The sequence below is a fragment of the Meriones unguiculatus genome, chromosome 8 (genome assembly GCF_030254825.1).
Source record: "Meriones unguiculatus strain TT.TT164.6M chromosome 8, Bangor_MerUng_6.1, whole genome shotgun sequence".
Taxonomy (NCBI): domain Eukaryota; kingdom Metazoa; phylum Chordata; class Mammalia; order Rodentia; family Muridae; genus Meriones; species Meriones unguiculatus.
The window spans coordinates 98,930,010-98,955,316 of NC_083356.1; the positions used below are offsets into that span (position 1 = coordinate 98,930,010).

General features: G+C 43.5%; 2 protein-coding genes across 5 annotated transcripts in view; one reads left to right on the top strand and one right to left on the bottom strand.

The window, feature by feature from the left end:
* Positions 1 to 10,561, bottom strand: part of Ccdc148 (coiled-coil domain containing 148) — a 241,589-nt gene extending 231,028 nt beyond the window's left edge. For both annotated transcript variants that reach the window (XM_060390194.1, XM_021638823.2), the window contains exon 1: positions 10,249 to 10,561. The gene's annotated coding sequence lies outside the window, so the exon portion shown is untranslated. The remainder of the gene's footprint in view (positions 1 to 10,248) is intronic.
* A 325-nt stretch (positions 10,562 to 10,886) lies between these two features.
* The window catches only part of Pkp4 (plakophilin 4), a 208,290-nt gene continuing 193,869 nt past the window's right edge, over positions 10,887 to 25,307 (top strand). Inside the window, exon 1 of one of the 3 annotated variants that reach the window (XM_060390208.1) lies at positions 10,887 to 11,043. The gene's annotated coding sequence lies outside the window, so the exon portion shown is untranslated. Of the gene's footprint in view, positions 11,044 to 11,773; positions 11,929 to 25,307 lie in introns of those variants that run through there. The other 2 variants (XM_060390216.1, XM_060390210.1) reach the window with 2 other exon arrangements.

Here is a 25,307-nt window from a genome sequence, read left to right on the forward strand (position 1 = left end):
GCCAACTCGATAGAAGCCACAGTCACCTAGGAAGAGGGAATTAAAATGAAGAAATGCCTAGATCAGGTTGACTTGTGTCCAAGTGTGTGAAGCGTATTCTTTAATTGGTAATGAATGCAGGAGGATAGAGCTCATGTGGGCTGTGCCATCCCTGGGCAGGTGGGCCTGGGCTTTTAGGAGGGCAGCTGAGCAAACTAGAAGGAAGCCAGTAAGCAGGTCGCCTTTGAGGTTTCTGCTTCAAGTACCTCCCTTGAATTCTTGCCTTCGCTTATCTGGATGATAATCTGCAACTTTAAAGACAAAACCACCTTTTTCCTCACCAGAGTTTCATCACAGCCACCAAAAGCATGCCAGGACAGCAAACACACCCCACCACACAAGCCCGTTATTAAGCACAATAACATGATTCCAATGTACTTACTTTAAATTATTTAAATCTAATATCATTCTAATATTATGTAAATTATAAAATGCAAATATAAAATACACACAGAAAAATACATATCGCTGATAATTATGATAATGTTGACAACTCACATACATTTTAGGGAGAGTTATGTGATAGAGATGGATCTTTGTCTTGTAAATCTTGGTAGGATACTAGGTGATAGGATTCTAACCCAAGGACAGTTTCCCTCCCTGAACTTGCTTTAACAACCATAAACAGTAGAAACAGAAACAGACATGGAGAGGTTATGTATTGCTTTCATACTCCCAACGAAGACCTTCAAATCTCAATTATATTCACTAATTTCACAATGGTTGTAGCTTAATATTTTTCTCTAGTAAATTCCTGAATTTCCTGACATGAAGCAGTTTTCTTTGGTATTTTTTTAATGTTTAATAAATGAGGCCCAAATCCCATGAAGCATCATCTGGAGGCTTTTCAATCACAACAAAATTGCTTCCAGATTTACTGGGTTCATGTACGAGAGTTTTAAAGATGTGGTTGTCATTATTAGAAAAGTTTTATTTGTAAAAGCTTTATTGAGGCACAATTTTATTCAACAAAAATGCATCCATTATGAATATATAGTTATTTTAAAGAAAAACATTGTGTACAGACAGCACCACCCTCCAGTTTGAGGACATTTCTATCCCTAGAAAACCTTCATTCTTAACTTTTCTATGTCCTTCCACCACAGGCCAAGGGTAATCACTGGTGATATATTTTAAACTTTGCAGAAGTTTTATATAAATGACATCAGACCACATGTGTACTCTGTGCCTGGCTTTTTTTTTTTTTTAATTTTTTTTGTTCACTTTCCATTCTTGTTGTAGTCCCATCCCTCCTCCCTTCCCATTCCCACCTTCCTTTCCTTGCTCACCCATGCCCTTTTTCTCAGAAAAGGGGAGCTCCCTTTCCTATCCACCCCAGCTCAAGTTTCATCAGTACTGAGTGTGTCCTCTTCCCCTGTGGCCTGGCAAGGAGGTCCCTCTGGGGAGAAGTGATTAAAAAGCCGGCTAGTGAGTCTGTGTCCAATGCAGTCTGCACTTCCCTTCCTAGAGGACCCACATGAGGCCTAAGCTGCCCATATGCTTTGTCCAGTTCCTGCATGGTCCTTGGTTGATGTTTCAGTCTCAGCAAGCCCCTCTGGGCCCTGGTTAGTTGAGTCTTCTGGTCTTTGTGTAGAGCTCCTATGACCTCCAGCTCCTTTTCTTTCCCCCCCACTTTTCCACAAGACACATCACCCAATGTTTGGCTGTGAGTCTCGGCATCTGTTTTGAGGCGCTGCTGGACAGTGCCTTTCAGAAAACAACTCTGTCAGGCTCCTGTCTCAAGTTTAGCAGAGCATCATTCATAGTATCAGGGATTGGAATTCTGATAGAGTGAGTCTTTGGTGCTTTGTTTTCTCTTAACATATTTTAGAGGGTTATCTATCTAGTATGCATCTATAGCTTATACTTTTTATAGCAGAATAGTATTCTACTATGCCAATCAGAAACTGAGGGATACATGGGGTTTTTTTCCAAGTTTTCACTACACTAAATTCTACTATTACTTCCCATAACATATATTTTCCTGAAGTAGAATTGAAAGGTCATATGAGCTTACATTTGTTATTAAGAAACTGTCACATTGATTTTTCAAAATAGTTATACCATTTTACTTTCCAATCTGAAGTTTATAACAATTCTCTGGTACTCTGTGGTGGTTTGTATTATGATTTCACTAATGATTGAGAATATCTTCATGTGCTCACTGGTCACTTGAATACCATATTAGTGATGTTTATTAAATATTTTCCATTTAAGATATTTTGTTTTTAATCGTGTCTGTGTTTTTGTCTCTGCATTATGTCCTGGTGCCTTTATCCTCAGGCCCGTTGTGTCATAGCACCTGTAACTGGAAGTCACAGGTAGTTGTGAGCCACTGATATGAGGGCCGAGAAGCAAATGAGTGCTTTTAACCACTGAGCCATCCCTCCAGCCTGTTTTCCCCAGTTTTCCATTCAGTTCCTTGAGTTCGTTTTGAGGCACCCACCCCTCCCACACTCCTGTGTTTGCTCATTTTCTTACTGGTTTGTTGCTGTGTTCTGAAGGGAAATTGATAAAATTAGATTTTGATAAAATCTGAGCTAGTAGTTTCTTCTTTTATACTTCATGCTTTTGGAGACATAACTAGTAAAACGTTGCTACAAGCAAGGTCACAAAGGAGTTCTCCTCTCCCGTCAAAAGTCTTATAATTCCCACCTCTCACTTGTAGATCTGTGATGGATATTCCATAGACATTTTTTTTTTTCTGTACAGTGTGAGCTAAGAGCTTGGGTCCATGCTGTGCATATGGATATTCAATATCATCATCACAGCAGCATTTCTGGAAAAGACTCTCTCCATTGATCTGCCTCGGCATTTCTGTTGAAAGGAACTGACTACAGTGTAAGGGCTAAATTTTGGATCTGCTTTCTCATTGATCCATAGGGCTATCGTGCCAATATTGTGTTTATTGTTGCAGCTTTATAGTTAAGTTTTACAATTAAATATTGTAACTACTCCTTGTCCTTTCTACAAAAATTGGTTTTGGTAGTCTTGTTTCCCTGTGTTTCCATTTTAAGATGATCAACAGCTACAGCAATGCTTGCTGGAATTTTGACAGGGATCATATTGAACCTATAGATCAAAGATATTGTGCTTTTCTTTAAAAATGAATGTGTAAATATTGTTTTTTCATTGTTGTGGATAAAAATGTTGCGAGTGGATTTTTTTCTGTTGCTTTTCAGATGAAATGTAACTGGTTTTTATATAATAATTATATATCTGTGACTTAAGTTTTTCCATCAGTTTGGTGAACACATGTGTATTCTTTACAGTCTTCTATGGACAGGGTCATGGCATCTGTGGACAAAGGTAGATGGCTTTAGTTCCTTTTCCTTTCTAATCTCTGTACCTTTAGATTTTGTTATCCCCTCCGCCCCGCCCCATTACCCAGGCTAGAGCAATCGATCAGCACAGTGCTCGGCAGTAAGGATGTTCGGATGTCCTCCTTCGGCTCTCCGATTCAGTTACCAAGTCTTTTTTCTCTTGCTTTCAAAATGAGGTGCACACACGAGGCTCTGGCCATTGACTCTCAGTCTTAATGGAATCAAGTCAGCCCTTTCATCATAAACACAGAGTTGGCTGTGGGTTTTCACACACATTCTTTATGGTATGGTATGGGGGGGGTGTCCTTCTGCTAATTTACTGAGCATTTTGTTATAAATTGATGTTTTCTCTTATCGATGACTTCTTCTGCATCCATTCATTCCTTCTGTCTCCCACTTTAATAAAAATAATTAGCAAACTATAGAAAAGCAGTGTAGTTTTGGACTCATGGTTTATGACAGTACAGCGCATGAGCAAGCGCTGGTCACTCCTCTCCCAGCCCAAACTCACAGGTATGTGAAGCTGTACCCGTGAGCCCCACAAGGGCAAAGGCAGGAGGGCAGGTGTATGGAGGAAATAAATGATGGTCCTGGCAGAGAATGAGAGTCAGGCCCCATCTCGGAGGACAGGACAGAGAGAGCACTTGCATGTTACTGATTCTTCTCCCCTTGTTCTCTGATAAGTATGTAGCAAAGCGAGCCCTGGAGTTAAGAATATAAGGGATCTTATTTTCTGATTATTTTCTTTAGGAAAAACTTCAAAGAGCAGTTCATAACAGCAAGTTCATATTTAGTAATCATCTGTAATCTCTTTACATTTAATTATCACTTGATAGCCCAGGATGGTCCTGAATAAAAAGCTAGCTGTTAATCAGCTTTCAGTTGCAACAATGCATATTTAACATCCCCAGCTTCTAAAAAGGAATTTTTTTTCCTTTTTTGGTGGGGGAGGCCCATATAAATTATTAGTCCGCAGAAGTCTGACCCCATTGCCTTGGGACCTGTGCCAGTGTCATAGCAGGGCACACAGGAGGCAGCCAGGAAGCTGAGAGTTTGAAGACTGGAACCCCATGACTCTACCCCGTTCAAGGGCACGAAACCAGCACATGGCAACAGTGTCATCTGGGGAACAGGCCTTAACGGAGAGGCCTTTGGGGAAATCGTCCAGATCCACACTAGAGCACTCTGCCTTCCAAAGAGAGGTTGCTGAGTGCTTCCTACCCTCGTCTGAACATCCTTCCTTGCTTTGAGTGTTCCTGAGCGCTGGTGGTTTTGTGGGTTGTATTTGCGTAGTCTCAACGTAGGTCCATCTAGGCGGGGCATGACAGTCAGTTTTGAAGGACAGTTTTGCTAGACACAGCATCCTTGCTTTCTGCTTTTTCTGAGCATTAAAAAATATATATATCTATATATGTATCCTAGTTATTATTATCGCGTGTGTCCTGGCACAACTGTAGAGGTCAGAAGACACCTTCCAGGAATTGGTTCTCTCCTCTATCCTGAGTTCCAGGGATTGAATTCAAGCCATTAGCCTTGGCATCAGGCATGCTACCTGCTGGGCCTTCTCAGAAGCCTGGCACGTTCATTTTTGTTCAGGGGGCCTACACGAAGCTCCCTAAGGAGGCTAAGAGGAGCTTGGCCTGCTGGTGGCTGTGCTGAGCTGTGTCTCCCCACCATCACCCACAAAACCGGAAGTCAGAGCAAAGGCTCATATTCCAGTGGCTTATGTAAATAATGTATTTTATGTTCAATGATATATGTTTGCCAGGGGCTGGGATGGAAGGCACATGTGAGTTCCAGTGCTTTCGGGACCAGAGTGTCTGATCTCTTGGAGCTGGAGATACTGATTGACATTAGCCGCTTGACATGGGTGCTGGGAACTGAACTCAGGTCCTCTCTCCAAGAGCAATAAATGCTCTCAACCACTGAGCTAGCTCTCGAGCCCCTAAGTGGCATTTTGAGGTAGCAAACGGGTCTCATTTGATAGCAGCTGAGGCAACATCAGGACTGAGGCAGCCTGCTTGCTCACTGGGTTTCACATTACCAGTCACAGGGAAACTGCCAGTGGCTTGGCTACATTAGATTAGGCCCCCCCGAAAGGTTGTTGCTGTGAGGAGGTCAAAGGATCATGAGTCACACGGGACTGTCTCCTTTAATGGCTGTGGGTAGAAGTCTATCTAGGAAGCCTGATCAACACACGTAACAGATATCTGTTAACTAGACATCAAATGTTTGATGGCTTTCAGATTTTGTAAAATTATTAAATTCTAACAAACGCCTCATTTTGAGAGACAACACAGCACTGAAGCTTCATATAAAGACAAAAAATTAAGTGACCCTTATTTAATCATCTTGGCAAAGTTGCGTTTCAGTCACTTTCCCTAACAAGCAGAGTTTCACGGTCTGAGTTGTGAACAAGGCAGCACATGAATCCACTTCTTGTCATGCATGTTTCCACACTGTTTCCGTGTTTCCAAGGCCTCGCTGTCTTTGAAGGCTGCAGAGGGGAAATCCCGACTCGGCATAGATTCTCATTTTCCACACTGAATATTTAATTTCATCTTTTTCTAATTACCTCCCAACATCACTGATTCCTATTTGTCATGGTTGGAAATCAGCTTCCTATAAGGACTACAATGATTAATGAATGCTGGCTTCTCTTAATGTGGAATACTTTCGGGGGAGCCAGACACTCCAAGGGACAGTCGTGGATATGCTAGGGAACGCAACCTCTTGGGGAGAATGACCACACGTGTGTGTGTGTGTGTGTGTATGTGTGTGTGTGTGTGTAAAATGCCGCAATAATATACCAAGCCAGAAGTCAGCCTGAGGTCTGTGGAGGGTGGGGCAGGGCTTGGAAACCCTTCAGGATGATGCCTGATTTGCATATGCAGATAATGTGGCCGAAGGTGGGGCACAGGGAACAGAAACCACCTGAGCTGAACTGATTTACAGCCCTAGCCATTGTCCCCAGGTTCCAACTCGTTTCACCTCATTCACCACGTGCCTACTCAGTGACACACTCCTTTTCCATAATAAAAACTACTGGTGGTGGTGGATTTTCAGAGGTTTTGTCCACTCCTACCTCCTGTAGAGTTATCAGACAGCGCTATCCTCTATCGCTTCCTTTCTACTGTACATTTCAAAAAGGGATTTTTTTTTTCCATTAATCATCACGAGCTAACAGGAAAATAGTGTACACTGTAAAGGACTTCGGTCTTCCTAGGCCTTGAAAGGTTCAGATCAAGTTCCTCCTGCTCCAGTACTGGAAAGTTATGCTGTTTCCATCTGATCTTGAGGTGAAGCTGCCCGACCTCTTCACTTTTTAAACCTTGTCCACCATCTGCCTGAGTAGAGGTTTCTCTTTCTACCACAGCGACCAAGGCTTAGAAAGTTCACAGGGGGCCGTTTTGCATTTCAGTATGGATCCCCAGGCTGCCTGACAAAGGTTTCCACCTACTAGGAGAGCCTGGAATTGGGGGTATCTCCGCTTCTTTTCTATTGCTGTTATAAAATACAGGACAAAAGCAACTGAGGGGAAAGGAGTGTTATTCTGGCTCATGGCATCAGGTTATACAGTCCAAATATGGGAAGTTGCAGCAACAGATGTTCCAGATAGTTCCAGATAGCTGACTTGACATCCAGATAAGGAGTCAAGGAGCAGAGAGCCAAGGGATGTGTGTCCCTCCCCCCCACCTTATCACTTCCTGCAGGGCCCAGCCCTAGAAATGGTGCAGCCTGCATGGAAGATAGGTCTTATCACCTAGGACAACTGTTTTCATGGGATTTCTGAGTGTGCAAATCAATGGATCTCTGATTCTTGTGCCTTCTCTTGGGCTCTTTCCCTTCTGTTGGTTTGTCTCATCCAACTTCAGTGGGATAGTTTTTGTTTTATCTTGTTATATTAAAAAATGAATGAATAAATGAATAAAAACCTAGTCACCATGGTAAAGGCTAGCAATGGAACTGTGGCTTATATCTGCTGCGAGAGGGAAAAATCAGTTTTCTTCGATGGAGTGACACTGGGTGTATCAACTACTCCAGGGCAGATCTCGTGTTCACGAGTAGTTGACCGAGTAGTTACTGTTTGATGCTGTGCAGTTTGTTTGTTTGTTTGCTGCAGGGGGGGGGGTGTTTTCTTGGTTTGGGGAGATTTTGTTGTTGTCCTGGGTTTTTGCTTATTTTTAAGAAAGAATTAAAATTGGGCAGGTAGGGAGGGAGAGATGATCTGAGGTGACTTGGGGGAGAAAAAAATATAATCAAAATATATTTGAATTAAAAAATTGTTTAAAATACTAAAAATTAAAAAATAGTTAAGCCCTAAGATCAGCATGTCAGATGTAGTTACGATTTATTGCTTATTGATGATATAACATAGTTTGCTTTAACTATCATTGCCTCATAGTTCTCATTTTAAATATGATAAGATTCTGAATATGACAGTCTTTATTTTTTTAAGATGTATTTATTTATTATGTATACAGTTCTGCCTGCATGTACACCCGCACTCCAGGAGAGGGCACCAGATCTCATTATAGATTGTTGTGAGCCACCATGTGGTTGTGGAAATTGAACTCAGGACCTCTGGAAGAGCAGGCAGTGCTCTTAACCTCTGAGCCATCTCTCCAGCCGTGACAGTCTTACAATGAATAAATTTATTCACATAAAAATAAAATGTATATAAGGGATTCCAAATCCTGCCAAGTTTTAAGCAAAACTGGTTTTTGTTTGTTTGCTTTGAGACAGGGTCTCGAGCAGCCAAAGCTGGCCTGAAACTTGCTATGTAGACAGGAATGAGGATGAACTTCTAATCCCCCTGCCTCCCAAGTGCTGCAATCATAGGCAGGTACCCTTCTTCTGGTCCAAAGGACATTGTTAGATTAGAGAATTTAGCCAGCAAAATGAACTGAGGTTTTTGTGGAGAGATGGCATGACCTTCAGGACAACTTCACCTGTACTCAGGGTCATCAGTACTGCTTCCTTCTAGGTGAAAGGGAAGGCCAGTATAGAAAGACAGATGATAAGCAGAAAATGGTTCCACAAAAGACCAGATATTTCAGAGCCTAAGGGGAGAAGCTTGGGAAGAGGGGTTATAAAAGGCAACCGGAGAAAGTGTAATGGACGGGGGAGAGGGGGGGAAGGAATTCTGTTGGGAACAGGACTGTGCTTAGTAGCACAACTGGAGTGAGCGTACAAGAGGGTCAGGACATTCCCCAGTAAGAGAAGATGGGAGCAAAGCGATGTGAAAGTTGGGGTTTAAGAAATGTGAAGTGAAGGGCCTCTTGCAGGATCCCCAGAATCTGAACTTCCCTTGCAGAGTGGAGGGGCCCTCAGTACAGTGCCGATGTGAGAGGCATTCTTTAGGAGAAAGGTCCTTGGTTTTCACAATCCTGATGGTGAAAGGAATGTAGGAGCCAGGCAGGTTCTGGATAACATTAACATTTAGTGGAATAAAGTGCTTTCTTAGCTCTAACCAGCAATGCCTAGCAGTAGGAGAAAAAAAGAGAAAAAAAAAGCGAGTCCAGGATAACCAAGCCTACACAGAGGAAACCCTATCTTGAAAAACAAAAAACAAACAAAAAAATCAAATTTTTGGTATGTTGACTATACATTTAAATTGTCTTATTTATAGATCTTTGCATTTTAACTTTTTCCATTCTATAATCAAACACACAATAGCAAAAAAACCATCAAGAACAAACTCAAGAAAAACTCAAAAGCAGCTAATTTTCCTAATGAGGAGCCATGAGGTATCTTTCCCTCCAACCTTACTGCTTGCTGGCTCCATCCCAATCCTAAAATATTTACGTGATAACATTCACCTGTTTACCCATCTTCTTGACCACAGTCCAACCCTGCACAGGACTGTCAATTAAATTCAAGTTTACAGTAAGTACCAAGGAGACTGTTTTCCCCAAGCAAGCTGCCATCTTAACATTTCTTAGGCTATATTTTATACAATAAACACTAACACATACCATCCAATTGAAATTGAGAATGTAAGTTAGATACATAGAGCTTGCACACACAATAATCTGCTTCTCACAACAAAGTATTTGTAATTTCAAAATTCCTACCAGCTCTTCCCACACACTATAACAAGAAAAAAAAAATGGTCTCTTATTTTAAGGGGGAGTATTATAAAGATGCTTTTTTTTTTTTTAACTGAAGTGGCTAGTAGGAAAATAGCAAAGCCACCAAAAAAAGGGACGAGAAGATGTCAGTGGCTATCTGCTAGAGTGGTATTATTTTAAAATATATGTTAAGAAGCAGTACCATGCGTAAAAGTTCCAGATTAATAGGTAGTGTCTAATTATGAACATCACTCATCAAAAATAATTAGCACAAGCAAACTAGCGCAAAATGATTTAAATGAAAGTAGAGCACTCATTGTTAAAGGTCAAGATTTTGGGTGAGTACTGATTCCATGTCCCAATTCATCATCTCTTTATCAAAATCTGAAATAATCTGGAAAACAGTCAGCCAAGATCCATCATTTGTAATCTATTTTTCTTTTGCGAAATCATCAGGATGGTTTCTGGCACTTCTCCATCCCGTGACTTACTGGGAAGAGTAAAGAGCTTGCACCTGCCAAGCTTAGTGCAGAAAGCACACAAGAGGGAGGGGAACGGAGAGATGAGACCTGCTGCTTTAGGGAGCAGAGAGCTCATCCTGTTGTGGGTTGTTCCTTTGGCACAATCCCACAGTTTCCTTACCAAAACACCACGCACAAGAAATCCTGTTTCTCTTGGGAGGGGCTATAGGCTCGGAGAACCAAAAATCTGAGGAAATATCGACTCGGGGAAGGGGGACTGGTTGGAAGAATTCAAGTGACCCTGTGACGTCAGGAAGAAGCAGAGATGTAAGGAACGGAGCGGGAACTCACCGGGTTGCACAGATGTCAAAGGTCACAGCCTACATAGCCTTGCGGGCTCCCCAGATGCAGGGAAAACGGACCGCCCACTTCTGATCTCTCAATGTAAAACAGAAGTCCTGGGGCTCAGTTGATTCTGCCTTTGACGCCGGGGACAAGCCCTACCATGCACGGTCTTGGCAAGGCTCAAAAGCAAGACCCGCCCGATCTCGAGAGCCCCGGCTCGGGAATCCCCTAATACTGCTCCCCTGCCCCCACCGCCCCCTCCCGCGCCGGAGGCCACAGACACCTTCGCCTTCACTCCCCACCTTCTCCCGGCCCTCTCACGCTTAACAGCATCGGTCTCCATGGCGACCTGAAACCGCAGCTCCCATTGGCTCGTTCAATATGAGGGCCGGGCCAATGGGAAGGGCCGGCTCCCTCCTTCCGCCCAATGGGGCGGGCGCCGAGCCTGTGCGGGGACGGCTGCGTGCTGACGTTCCCGGGTGCCGGGACTGGCCGGGCGGGCGGGCGGGCGGGCTGGCGGCGGGGCGGCGGCCTCGGAGCAGTCTAGGGGGGCTCCAGGGCTGAGTGCGCGTGGACGCCGGCCGCGGCGGCGGCACGATGGGCACGGGGTAGAGGCGAGCCGCCGCCGCCACCGGGGTGGTGGGAGAGCCTCTCCGGGGGAGGGGGCGGGTGGGGAGGGAGGGGCGGGCAGCGGCGCGGCTGCCGCACTTGGGCCAGTTCGCTCCGGTGCCGCAGCGGCCACCCTTCGGCGCGGATGTCCCCGGTCCCCGGAGCGGCGACGGCCTCCGCCTGAGCTGGAAAGTAAGTGCTCGGGGGCCGGCGAGAGGGCGCGGGGCTCCGGGCTGGGGCGCGAGCTGCCCGGAGCGCGCCGAGCCGGGACCTGGCGGCGGCCGGGCGCCCCCCGCGGCTCCCCGGCCCCCGGTCGCCGGGTCTCCGCCGCGTGCTCCGCCATCACCCCGCCTCTCCTCATCCCCCCCACCCCACCCCGCGGCGCACAACTTTGCCCCGCACGGCTCGGCGCGGCCGCCTCCCCTCCCGCACCGCGCCACCGCTCCCCGAACTTGAGCCCCGCGGCTCCCGCGTGCCGTCCTGTCCGGGGCCGGCGGTCCCTCCGCAACCGCCCGCCGCCGCCTCCCACGGCCGGGGCCCCGCGTGTCGCCCGGGGTCCCCGGAGCCGCGCCGGTGCGCGTGGCGCCCGCCCGGCGGGGCCGGGCTCCCGGAGGCTGAGGCTCGCGGCAGCGGACCGCACGCTCCTCCCTCGCAGGCTCCCCAGCCTCGAGGCTCCGGGCCGCTCTCCCGCGCCACCCTGCCTCCCGGCGCTGCCAGGAGTTGGAGAGGAGCCGCGGCGCCCCATCGGAGGATCGGGGTGGTCCCTGTCCCCCCCCCCTCCCGCCTCCACTCCTCGGGAGACCAGGGGAGGAGCGGCGGGGCCGGGCTCCGGCGGCGCGGTGACTGAGTGCGACACCCCGCGAGCGCAGGCAGCGGAGGCGCCGCGGTTGCTCGGGGCGCTGCGATAGGCAGGTGCGTGTGTCCAACGGGCGACGCGCTCTGCCAGCTCGTAGGCTGGCGACAGATTGTGCTGGAATGCAAGGAATGCACCAGGGGCAGAGTCCGCACGGGCCTCGGCCGCGCTAGCGCCTTCCCGGCCCCGGTCTCGCCAGAGGTCGCGGAGCATCTTCAGAGCTGGTGAGCCTCGTTCACGCTCCTGCCTCCGCTTCTCTCCCTGCGGCAGAGGGCGGTGGAGAGGGAAGCGCGGTAGTTTTTCCTGGGGCTGCAGCCTATGGTTCTCTGGGGTTTTGCTGCATTGGTCTCCAGGACCGTGAATTTGGGTGCCAGTGTACCCAAGGTTATTGATCGTTGCACAGGGCTCTTGGCAAGTTTGCTTTTGCAAGGTTTGGATAGCGCATTTTTTTTTTAAAACCAGGGTTTTCTGAATACCCGCAGAGAAAGAGGGCCGAATGTTCTTGAGTGATGAGCTTGCAGCCAACATATTTTAGCTGTATCAGAAAATGCTTTTTAGTGCTCCAGGTCCGGGCTTTACTTCGGGAGCTCTTGAATGCATCACTGCTGTCATAAGGATCGGAATATTCTCCCTCGTCATACTGGGCTGTGTTTAGGCCTCGTATAATACATAATGGATAGAAACAGAGCAGCAGTGTTTGGCCAGCGATGGGACAGATAGAACTGTCTGGCACAGTTAAATTCGGGGCGTGTGAGTTACCACCACAAGGAACCCGGGGATATCACAAGTCATGTATATTTCAAGATGTAATTTATTAGTGGAAAGCGCTATTTCTGGCTTCGTCACTGAGTTTTATTGAGTAAAAAGCACAGTCCTATAACTTTTAAAGATTGGTAAATATGTATAAAATCAGTAATGGCGAGTATACATTTTTTTTTTTTTAGTTAATTAATATAGAAAGGCAGTGTTTTGACAGACTACCCCAGAGCCGGGGTTAATTTTTGTTTTTTGTTTTTTTGAGAAAGTGGAAGTATTCCTCCCTGTTTAGATGGAGTGTATTGCATGGAAGTATCGTCATTTCTGATACCTGAGAAACAGTTGAGAAAAATGGCAACGTGAAAGCAAGAACAATGTCTGGAGAAAGTGTTTCTGGCTGTTTCAAAGCACACGGTGTGTACTTTGATTCCACACTGTTTGCTTTGAAGGTTGTAGACACTATAAAGCCTTCCTCACTGGGTTATTTTGTATCCGATTCAGTAAAATAAGTCAATTGTTCAACCAGCTACCTGTCCTCTGACCCCTACTTTGCATGCATCAAGGGCATTGAAAGTCTGCAGGCGTTTTAGTTAGGACTCAAGGGAGATGAAATGAAAGGTTGTGTCTTCTGGTTGCTACATTGTTTTTCAGGTATGTCTGTAATCAGTGAACCTTCTAATTGAGAGGTTTAATTCGCCTGCAGTAACAATGGGAGGATTTTGGGAGGGGTTTGTAAATGCCTACAGGAAACTTTTATTATGTAACAATACATTATAACAGTTTAACTCTTGCTTGTTTAATTTGTCTTGAAGATTAGAAAGTTAAAGCAGGAAGGGGTGGTAGTTCTGCTCAGGGTTGAGGCTTGCTTAGCATATGTGAAGCCCCAAGCCCATTCATTCCCTGCTGTTGCTCCCCAAAATGTAAAGGGGATTTAGTTTCTCTAATGCATCAGAAATGAAAATTTTTATTCAGATATACAGCGTGCACATGAGCATGACTGAGCAGATAGGTTTCACCTGCTTCAGGTTAAAAAAAAAAGCAGGCTTTTAACTGGAAATACATCCTGGTTTATTGGGAAGGCTTAAAGAGAAGAGGCTGATAATCTATAGCCATTGTGAATATCAGACTGTTTTGCTCAAAGTGAACCTCCTCTTTACCTTATATAAGGAGAAGTTGCTGCATTTGGCATGTACGGAAGATCCTGAATTGGGAAAGATTCAGTGTACTGCTGATTCTTACCTCTGTGTTTTTGGAGGGAGATAGGGTAGCAGGGAAATGATGGCAAGCCTGGAAGAAGGAAGCAGTTGCTGTGAGCCAGAGAGAAAGTCATACACATTGTTGCTGCACAAATCAAGATAATCCTGTGACATGGCATAAATTTAAAGAACCCACTACCAATTTCAATATAATAAAAAACTGAGATATCATATAATCTTGAGTATTTAGATTGTTTGCATTAAATAATAATTGCAATTTTATTTCTTCTCTGTAAAAATTGGCAAAACAAATTAAAAAAATTTAAACTACTTAAGTAGATTTTAAAAAATCTAGTTGTTGTCATCTTTTAATCTGGAAGCTTTTTTTTTTTTCTGTGTTATTATCCAGAGACCTATTTAGATAGATTTTCATAGCTGGCATAATGCCAGCCACCTGGCAAATTGTGTCTCTTACCTGACTCCTTTCAAAATCAAGATATTTTGAGAATAGTCTATATTCTGATGTGTTTAATTTACTTTGGGAAGAAACTCCTTGCTTAAGTCTAAAATGGAAAACATTTTTTAATTAATAAAAAATAGAGTATGTTGTAGGGTTGTTTTAGAACATAAACATCCGTGAAGTTGCCTTCAGCGTTCTGGGGCAGTTCTTCTTGCCATATGGAAACCAAGCTATAGCACCTGTCAGCACTGAAGGGGAAGATGCTTCTGAAACAGAATACCAGTGGACAAGATGTGTGTGGAGAATCGAGCAGCTGTATCATGGGCAAACTTTAACCACAGATAGTTGTTCAAGAGAAAGGTAAAACTGTAAGGCGCATGGGTATCAAGCTTCACGTAGTGGCAAGAAGTGATGTGCTAGCTGTTGGCTGGTCGTCCATGCCAGGAATGAGACTCCGAGTAAGGGGATCAGGCCTGAAGGCGCCAACACCTACAGCTTATGGATGTGACAGTCTCACAGCCTCTGAAGTGCTTCTCACATTGCCGCTCAATAATTCAGTGGAATTATCTTAATGTTTTGGGGCTATGTTGCAGTGACCAAATTGGGGCTGTGTTACATGAAGGTACTCCTCCGTTACAGATAGAACTGCTTCATATATTCACTGGCTAAATTACTTTTCTTTTTTTCTTTTCATCGCTTACATTTCCTTTTATCTGATATGCTAATGTTGGCTACATTGCTGATCATTTTATTATTCATAGCCTCGATAACATAGTTTATTATGTGACTCATAAATTCATGATAAATTGTCAATAGAGGTTGGATTGTAACATTTTAATGGTATAAAATACATAAAATATGGAAGTCTCTGACCTCCTAGTCGAAGTCTCTGAACTCATAGTCGTATCACAGGAAGCCTTTTTCATGTGCTGAATAGTGCCTGGTTGGATAGGTGATAGCTGTTACGCAGATAGCTCTCACAGAGCTCACACCTGTTAGTGGAGTGTGTAAAGGGAAGGCACAGGAACCAGCAAGCCTTTCTCTGACATCCTCAGTGGGATTTCTGCAGGTAATATCTTAGGCTTTCTGTGGCTGCGATGAACCACCATGACCGAAAACCAAGTTGAGGAGGAAAGGGTTTATTTGGCTTATACTTTCGTGTCCTTCATTGAAGGAAGTCAGGGCAGGAACTTAGAGGCAGGAGCTGATGCAAAGGCCGTGGAGAGGTGCTACTTACTGGCTTGCTTCCCCTGGCTTGCTCAGCCTGCTCTCTTATAGAACCCAGGACAACCAGCCCAAGAACAGGAAGGCAGTGGGCTGCCCCCTACCGTCCACCCCTCATCAATCACTAATTAAGAAAATGCCTTACAGCTGGATCTTATGGAGGCATTTTCTCAGTTGGGGTTCTCTTTTAGATAACTATAGTTTGTATGTCAAGTTGACCTTAGACTGGCCTTAGCCTATGAATTTCATGTGAATTCAGTGATTGCTGCTATCCTAGCTGGTGACCCTGTTTTCCCTAACCTGTACTCCCTGTGGCCTTATGCCACTAACACCATCATTTTATCTGATCGGAGGAGGGGAAGCTCTTTTTTTACGGGACTAAGATGGGACTAAGACCATTTACCTAGATGTGATGCCTGGTGTCTGGATAGAATTTAGAGTTGGTGTGTATTTTGTCTTAAATTGCTGTTGTGTAAAAGTGCGATTGTAAATACAACTAGGGTTATCCGAGTACAGTGGGGGCTTTTGGGTGCTGGTCTGGAATGTAGAGTGCAATTCTTCATACTCAACAGTCCAGTTAAAAACTTTGAAATACTAGGTAGATGCAACCTGAACATCTGCCCAATTTTGTGCTCTTTCTTGCATTCCAAACTTGAGAGACGTAAATTAGGAGGCAGAATAAGGAAGACTGCCAGTAAACCTTATCGCCTTGGCAATCTCTAAGATTTGGGAGCCAGTATCCTTCTTTCAAATTGCAAAGGCTTGGATACCAATGACACGGACTTCAGGCTTTCTAAGTGTGCATGTAGATCATCTTGTTCTCCTCATATCCCAAATCTTAACAACAGGAAAGTTAGGGCTTCATTTTGGGAATATTTTGGTTTTGTTTTTCTGAGTTAGGGTTGTACCCTGAAGCCTAGGTTGACCTGAAATTCACTGTGTATGTAGTTCAGGCTGGTTTCAAGCTGAGGGTAATCCTCCTGTCTTAGTCTTCTGAGTAATTAGATTATAGGCATGAGCCAGACCACTCACTCTGCCTGTTCCTCCCCTCCCCCACCAAATATGGTCTCATTGTATAGATCTGGGTTTTCAGGAACCCACTTTGTAGACCAGACTGTCCTCAAACTCAGAGATCTGCCTGCCTCTGCCTCCTGAGTGCTGGGTCAAAGGCATTCACCACAGTGCCCAGCTGGCCTGACTCTTGAAATTTGAATTTCCTTTGTGTTCATGACAAGGGTGTGCAGGGTAAGTGTAGAGAATTATGTACAGAATTGTCTACAGAATGTGTGGAGGTCAAGGGACGTCTTGACCTCTCTTCTCAATTTCTACTCTCTAAGTTTGGGGATGGAATGTAGTCAGCTGGATTTGGTGGCAGGTAGCTTTACTTGTTAGCCATCTCCCCTTTTGCTGGCCCTAGTTTAGATGGGTGTTTGTTTGTTCTTTGTTGTTTGGGTTTTGTCTTTCGGCAGTATTTAGAGAACTGAGGAGAGAGGATAAATCGTGTTTCTAAGGTCTTGCCCACAACCCACCACTCAGTTCAAGGTTAACCGTAGTACTTGACAGTAAGCCAAGCGACAAGTCATCATCAACAGCCAGGGGCTGCTCTGGCAGTACAGTTCTTTTTTTTTTCTTTTTCTTTTTCTTTTTCTTTTTCTTTTGAGACATGGTTTCTCTGTGTACAGTCCTGGCTGGCCTGGAAGTCGATTTGTAGACCAGGCTGGCCTGGAACTCACAAAAGATCTACCTTCTTTTGCCTCCAGAGTGTTGGGATTAAAGGTGTGTGCCACCACCGACACCCCACTGCAGTTAATGTTTTGATGTAATTTTGTTCATCTGTAAAACGGGGTGCCCTAAGTGGCCATTGTGAGGGTTAAATACATGAGTGTGTGTGAGGTTGTACAGCAAGGCCTTGGCGCACTTGCATGCCGTTACTTCTCATACTGTTGCTTTCTAAGGCCTTTGGCAGCGGCTGCTGTATTACACCAAATGACTGACTGGCCTTCAGTGCTATAGCCAAATGACAATGGACATACACTAGATTCAGGGGGGAAAATGCAAGATAGTTTAAACCAACAAACAATGGTTTGCAAAGCTATCAAAAGACCCTACTTGTAGTTGTGGCTCCAGTGCCAGGCAAGTATAGCGCTTAAGCAAGTTCCTAACGCCCCTAGGCATTAGTTTATGGAAAGGTGGGAGTTGGGCTATGGTCTCTTTGGTCTTTCTATCACTTATTTTCAAAGCTCTTGGAGCATTAAGCATTTTCTTTCTGTTGCATTTTTTTTTTCCTCAGCAAGAATGTGCTGTCTTCTTCAGAGTTTATTATATTACAATTTATCCTTAGGGATAAAGGGACGAAATTGAAGTTGTACACCCGAAATTCTCAGCTCCTGGTGACACCGGGTTTCCGAGCACACAAATCTCGGATTGCATGTGTTGTGTGGCAGCTGCTATGCATAGAGTGAGTGAGGCGCAGTGAGGCAGCAGCCAGCAGGAGCTGAGCAGCAATCTCTGAGGATGCTGTGCACTTGGCCTGTCACAGCCCTGCCCTTGGGGACTTGTTTGTTAACCAGTAGTCCCTCATGCATGCTGGAGCGGCAAGCTTCCAGACATGTGGAAAGGTAAGTCAGTGGCTAGAGTGGACTGCTCTGGCTGGCATGAGGAAGTCCTACTCACTATGGTTTGATTAGCCCTCAAGGAAATTAAACAGTCGGGACACACAATTGTTCCTCTGAAGACATATTTTCTGTGGGTACCTCATGACCGTAGGAATTTGCTGTTCTATATTTTATACAATGTGGACTCTTTAAACCCAACTCTTAATCCTTATGGCATATCCTGTTTATCAATGTTCAGAAATTAAGGTGGATTTTACTTGGGTGGCCTTACTTAGTTTTGTATTCTTCAGTAAGAAGAAAAAATATTAATTAATAGAGCTTATCCTGTGTCCAGCTTTTCTTCACTAAGATGTGGTGGGCTAGGGACAGGGGCTAGAGAACTGATATGTCTGTAAATATCTTTAAAGTAATAGCTTAAAAGTACTGAAATTGGTCATTTCCCTTAATGCGTTATTCTTTCAAAGGGAAAATGAATGGTACAGTACTATATGAACTATTAAATGACTCCATAGTGTCATAACCAAAGTAAACACTTGGACAGGCCTTTTTGTGTCTGTATCTTTACAGAAAACATAAACATTCATGCAAAATGGAAGTTAATAATAATTACCTTGCAATGAAGAGAACTGTTTTCTGACACCGTACCCTTGACCATCCAGGGGAAAAAGTAAGTTCTAATTTTATTCCTGGGCACAACCAGGGATCCAAGTCAGGAGACTGTAGTCAATTGAAGTTTTAAATATTGGAGTCCTACCATCTGTGAGATATTGCTATTGCAATTTGATTAACTCGTATTAAAAAAGAGACATCTTTCAGAAAGTGATTCCTTTCCCTTTATTTTGATCACTACCCACAGATGTGTGCAGCTGGCTGCAGGAGTGACAAGCTCAGTGTCATGGGCTGCTTGAAGCTGTGTCTTTTAGGAATCCTTGATAAGGTTTACAGCCTGGTTGGGGAAGATAAGACCTGTGAGCCAAAGACTAACCTAGAAGTTTTGGTTTATAAACAGGCATGTATGATGGTTCCATTGGTGTTAAAGACGGACTACAAAGTGACTAGAATTTAGCTTTTACTTCTATTTGATTTACATGCTTATTGCTGATGAATTACCCAGATCTAGAGAGTCAGATGTGTTAGCCGCTATCACCGCCTTTCTCTGTAAAAGACTTAAAATGGAAAAATACTCCCTTCCAGCAGTAAGACAGTGACATCAGAATAGGCTACCATTATGAATTTGATTACATCTCTTGAAATGGTTTACTCAATAGCTTATGTAAAATGATTAACCATAATGAAAGTACAGTAATCGTGACAGGAATAATTGATGGCTTGGGACTTGCCATTTTGTAAGTTCTCATTTTCTGGAAAAAAAAAAAAAAAAAAAAAAAACCAAACCCAATTTAGTATGTTTTATGCTTTCTTTCATCTTGCATGTAATTTATAAGTCTGTAGAAGTCTGAACTTACTATTAATAATATTCTCTTCTAGTGCTACAAATAAACAAAAGAATGATTTTTAAATCTCTCAAGACATCTACTGGAATAAATAGTCTCACTGAATCTTACCTTGACTCTTAGACTCACACACTGATGGGAATTTTCTACTTATTGTCATTGACTGAATAAGCAGCAAGGGACCATTTTAATACAACTATAAGGAATCAGAAACTCCATGTGGACTTTACAAGGACGGCTATTAATTTGGGACTGATGAAAAACAACTTTGCCATTAAATGTCTAAAAATGTCATTCTGAAATCTATCACACGTTTTCAAGGATCCGTTTTTCTAAAACATCCTTCAGAATTTTAAATACAGTTTTCAGTAGATTAATTAGACCTGCAAATCACCTCGTGTGCCATCCAGTGTTTATATGATCAGTCCACAGGCAAACAGTTATTTTCCCTTGAACTATTTAGCATCAGGGATTCTACTCTGTGACTAACCTTGAAGGAGTGAGTGCCTTACAAGGCATTACTCACCTACATTTTGGATTTTTTTTTAAGACAGAGTTTTCTGGACATCACTGCAGACCAGGCTGTCCTTGAACTCAGAGATCCACCTGCCTCCACCTCCCAAGCGCTGCATTAAAGGTGTGCCCCACCACCACCTGGCTTGCCTACATTTTTCAACAATCCCTTTTTAATGTTGTTTTGCCAAACTTGGACCTATGTGGCAGTTTATAATGCATGGTGCTTCAATGAAATGTTTAATTTTTTTTTCCTTTTTCAAAAAATTTCTAGCTACTTGCTAGATAAATAATTCATGTGTCAGATTCCCTGGTAACAGAATTAATTAGAAAATTCAGACAGATTGATTCATCTTCATGTAACCCTAATTGTCTGGATTCTAACTATCATGAGCTGAACTTATATAATGGTCTTTCTGAAACCGTCAGTGGGAAGCCATCACATCCTAGGATGAGCTTGGTTGTGTTTGGGAAATCTGACACTAAGCAAAACTGATAGCTTGTCTTTTGTAGCTTAGTATGTGTGTCTTAATTGAAATGCTTAGGACCAGAGTGATTAGACTTCAGAGCTGTTTGTTTGTTTAATTTATAATATTTGAATAGACTCTACTGACTGAACATCCTATCTGAAAATGCAAGCTAAATTTTCTTCCAAAACCTGGAACTTGTGGACATTAAACATTCTAATTAAACAAATTATTAAACATTTTTAAAATTTATTCTTCAACAGTTTCACACACATATGCAATGTATCTTGGAACTTAGAACTTCCAAAAATTATTTATTATTTTATTTGTACATGTGTGTTCCTGAGTGTTTGCATGCATATCACATGTGTGCAGCTGCTTTTAGAGCTCAGAAGAGGGAGGTGGATACCCTGGACTGGAGTCGCAGTTGGTGGTGACTCACGCAGTGTGGGTGCCGGGAACTGAACCTGAGTTCTTGCAGATAAAGGAAAGCAATCCAAAATGTTAGTGATGTAATTAGAAACGTTTTTAAAGTTGGGCAGGGTAGTGCAGGCCTGTAATCCCAGCATTCAGGGAGGCAGGACCAGGCAGATCTCTGTGAGGCCAGCCTAATCTACAAAGTCCAGGACAGCCAAGGCTACACAGAGAAACCCTGTCTCAAAAGAAAAAAAAAAAAAAAACAGAAAAGAAAGACTCATTTTTGTATATCTTATGGTCTTTTCCTTTGGTAGTTGATGTGATGAAGTTTGAGAAAGTTCCTTCTTCCTCTGTTGCTGTTATTACAGGGTCTAGATGCATAGCTCCGGCCAATTTTGAACTTGAAATCTTCAAGCCTTACTCTCTGCAGTGCTGGTAACAATTGTGTATCACCAACCCCAGCTCAACCATACTTTTACTCTAGCTGAAAGTATGTATAGTCTAGCTTTCCTGATCACTCCATAGACCAGGCTGGCCTTGAACTCATAGAGATCCACAAAATATGTGCATCACCACTTCCAACCTTTTTTTTTCTTTCTCTCTTTCTTTCAAGTATGCTTTTAATTAAATTGAAATTGTGTGTGTGTGTGTGCGCCAGAGGGCACCCTCAGGTGTTGGCTTGTTTTCACCTTCCACCTTGTTTGAGAGGAGGAGGACTCTGTCATTTTTTCAGCTGTGCGCGCCACACCTGTGAGCTTCTGGGAATTCTGCTGTGCCCGCTTCCTGTCTTCCTGGAGGTGCGCTGCGAGCACATAGGCTCTTGCTACAGCATGTTTATTTTGTTTTGTTTTGTTTTTCCCTTGGGTTCTAGCCATTCAAACTCACTGAATCATTTCGTCAACCCTGACTAGAAATTTCAGTTGTGAGATGATTGTGAATTTACATGGATTTATAAGAAATACTAGCAAAACATCTGAACACCTTTCTCCAGGTTCCCTCAGTACCTGGCACAGGTAAACAGTGATGACATAGACCAGCCAAGGCACCATTCCCATCACCTCATGCAGGTGTGCCCCACACCTGTGCAGCCACCTCAACACCTTCACTTCTCTCAGTTTGCCATACCAAGAATGTTACATACGTCTAGTTACATGAGCATTTAATTTTGGATTTTTCCCATGCATCCTAATTCTTGAGGGCTTCATTCAGCTTGCTGTCTTCAGCCGTGGGCTGTTCCGTGTAACAGTATCTCATGATATGAATGTGTAGCCGGCCACTTGCTTGCAGGTTCTAATCTACAGCGGTTCTAAGCCAAGCCGCTGCAGGCAGTAAAAGGATGCTCTCAAAGCAGGCCTTCCTCCTTTCCTTTTAGCCTGGGGGATTTGAGGTGAGCACTTTGACCCTGAGTGCAGCTTCAGCCCTGGCGATCCTGTGTTGATGCTTATGTGTCTGTGCTAACAAGTTTATATCTATGTGAGAAAAAGTCTACAGCTACAAGCATCTCATTAAATTATAGGTGTTTTACATTTTCTCTCCAGAATTAGCACTTATATGAGACCTGATGTTTTGAAGAGTTAACATGAAAGTTTTTAAAAATTAGATTTATAGCTTTGAAAATTTAAAAAAAACCTTGTGTATAAAATGTCTTTTACTATTATTTTGTAAATTTTATTCCCTGTGAGTTTGCCTTATATTATCAAGGTGTCATCACTGATTTTAAGTAGGATCATAGTTGTTTGGTTTCATGGATGTTTGATCTGTTTTATTGTATATTACTTTAATAGCAGCTGTATTTAATTTTCTACAACAATACTATGTTTGTAAATGTGATTGTTACTTTTTTTCAGAATTGTGGCATATGTGATCATGCAGAATATTCTTATAAAACTGAGGGGGCAGGGAGGGTCTCATCAGCTGGAGACCTGGGTTAGATCTCCAGAATCTACCCAGAAGAGAGCTCAGCCTTTTCTATGAGCTGCAGGCTGCCAAGAGACCCTGTCTCAAACCAAGGGGGGCAGTGCCTATAGAGTGACACTGGAGGTTGCCCTCTGGGCTCCACACACTTGGACAAATGTGCACGCGCGCACGCATGCACACACACACACACACACACACACACACACAGTCACACAAACAAAAAGAAAACAATTTCATGCACAAGGCTAGCCTGACCAGTGAGAATGTAGTATGAGGGAGCTCTCGTGTATATTTGGAATGGCTCTGTCGTCAAGCTTTTAAAGCTGGGTGGCCTCTTCCCTTTTCCTGAACTGCTTTGTAAAGTTTTTTTTCCCCCCTTTACACTCCTCTCATTGTTTTGCATGGTTATTGTGCATACTTTTTGCTAGAGAAATGCTGAACTCATTTCTGCCCTAAATAAAGTCTTCATATTTGTTCTGTTAATCTAATTAGTTTTTCCTAATGGTGTTTCTACCTTGATGTCAAACATGTTTATTTCATAGTTTAAGATAGCATCAGATTACTTAACTGGTTTTAGTCTTTGTTCTATATTGCTTCTGTTTGTTTTAGAATGTTCATTATTGATATTTCAATCTTCTGAAATCAGATCTGAAAAGACATGCACTGACTCCATAAGCAATCCTACCTTATAGCTATGCAATATGTTCTTTTAAAGCTCTGCTTTTAAAGAAGTTCTTTTTTCTATGTTTGCACACTGTAACTTTTTTCCCCTCCCATCTCGATGATCCAGTCAAAGGGAGACCTTTCCTGGCCCTTCCCTCCACCCTCCTTCAGATGTAAGTCTTTCTTCTGTGCTCTCAGCTCTGTGTGCAGCTCTGCCATGAGCACCTGTCACAATGTGCTGTCCTTGTTTTCTTTGCTGTTTCCGGGCTGCACTGTTAGCCTAGCTGGGCTAACCCTAAGGCTGTGTCACAGGCATCATTGTAATTCTCTCACCCAGCAATATTCCTGACATACAGAAAGCACCAGGTGCTTGCTGTGAGTGAGTGAATAATTAAACACTCTGTTTACACCCTCAGGGACTGCTCTTTCCTCTGGCTCCAGTGTCTCTCCATTGATTATCCTGCAGGATCACTTTCAGACTTCTAGAATGTCGTTGGAGGCTCTGCATTCTCAAAATCCAGTCTTGCTGTTTGAGACAGGCTTTCTCTACATAGTCCTGGCTGCCCTTGAACTTACTCTGTGGAGCAGTCCGGCCTGGAACTCACAGAGGTCCACCTGCTTCTGCTTCCCTGGTGCTGTGATTAAAGTTGTGCACCACTGTTCCTGGTTAACAACTAATCTTGAACCTTCCTTTCTACTTACTGTTTCTCATCTCCCCCAAGTGTGCAAGAGTCCTCAATAGTCCAATACCTCATTCCAGGCTTACCTTTTATGTGTGGCCTGAGGACAGAACCCAGGTCATCAGCCCTGAGTAAGCATCTCTGCCCACAGAGCCATCAGCACTCTAGCTCAACAAAGGTCTTTTCCCTGGCTTTTCATTACAAACCTCCCATGATAAGGTTTTGATGTTATATGGACTTTGCTATTGGGTAGCGTCTCTTGGCTGTTTCCTTCACATAGATGGTTTTAGGGGAAGAGCTCCTTCCAGGACAGCCAGGGCTACACAGTGAAACCCTGTCTCAAAAAACCAAACCAACCAAACAAAAAACTACAAATCATAAAACAAACAAATTTATGTATTGACATTTTAATTTGATAATGAAAAGATACATATTTTTGAAGCTACTAACGTGTTCTTCCGTATGTTGCCATTAGCCGTATGTGCTATTTCAATAAAAAATGTGTTCCTGTATTCATATTAGCCGGACTGGATGCTGTACGTAGCCACATGTTGCAGAAACTTCTTTTGGAAGTAGCATACGGAGGAACCCAGACCATTTCCAAGTACATAATCAGACTATAGATACTTTTCAGACACAGAAAGGTAATGTAGCCTCGTATTTCCTGGACACTTTATTACAACTCTTATTCTGGAGACCCTAAGGGACTTAGAAGCTCTGGCACGAGCAAGGGACTGCGATGAAAGACAGCAAAAGATGCTCCCTTCTGTCATCTGTATGTCACAGAAAAATTATAAGAATTCTAGGAGTTCCTACGCCCAGAGAATCAAGTAGTAAGTCAATCTAGTAGTGGATCTTGGAAATTGATGTCCAAGAGTGTGTGGTGGTAGCCAGATGCAGTGGCACACACCTCTAATCCCAGCACTTGGGGAGGCAGAGGCAGGCGGATCTTTGCCAATTCAAGGCCAGCCTGGTCTGCAAAATGAGTCCACGCCAGCCAAGACTACACAGAGAAACCCTGTCTCAAACAAGTGTGGTATTATCCTTGTGTTCATCAATACCAAACTTTTTATGTATTTTATTTTATTAGATTGGGTTTTTGTCACTTTCAGTAAATTCTGTCAATTGCAGCCAATAACTTGATTTTTACAAGCCAATGCTGGGTGTGGAATAGGGCCCATCTAAGAACATGACCCGTCATTTGCTTTCAATGTCATTGGTGTTACAGTAGATTGGAAATA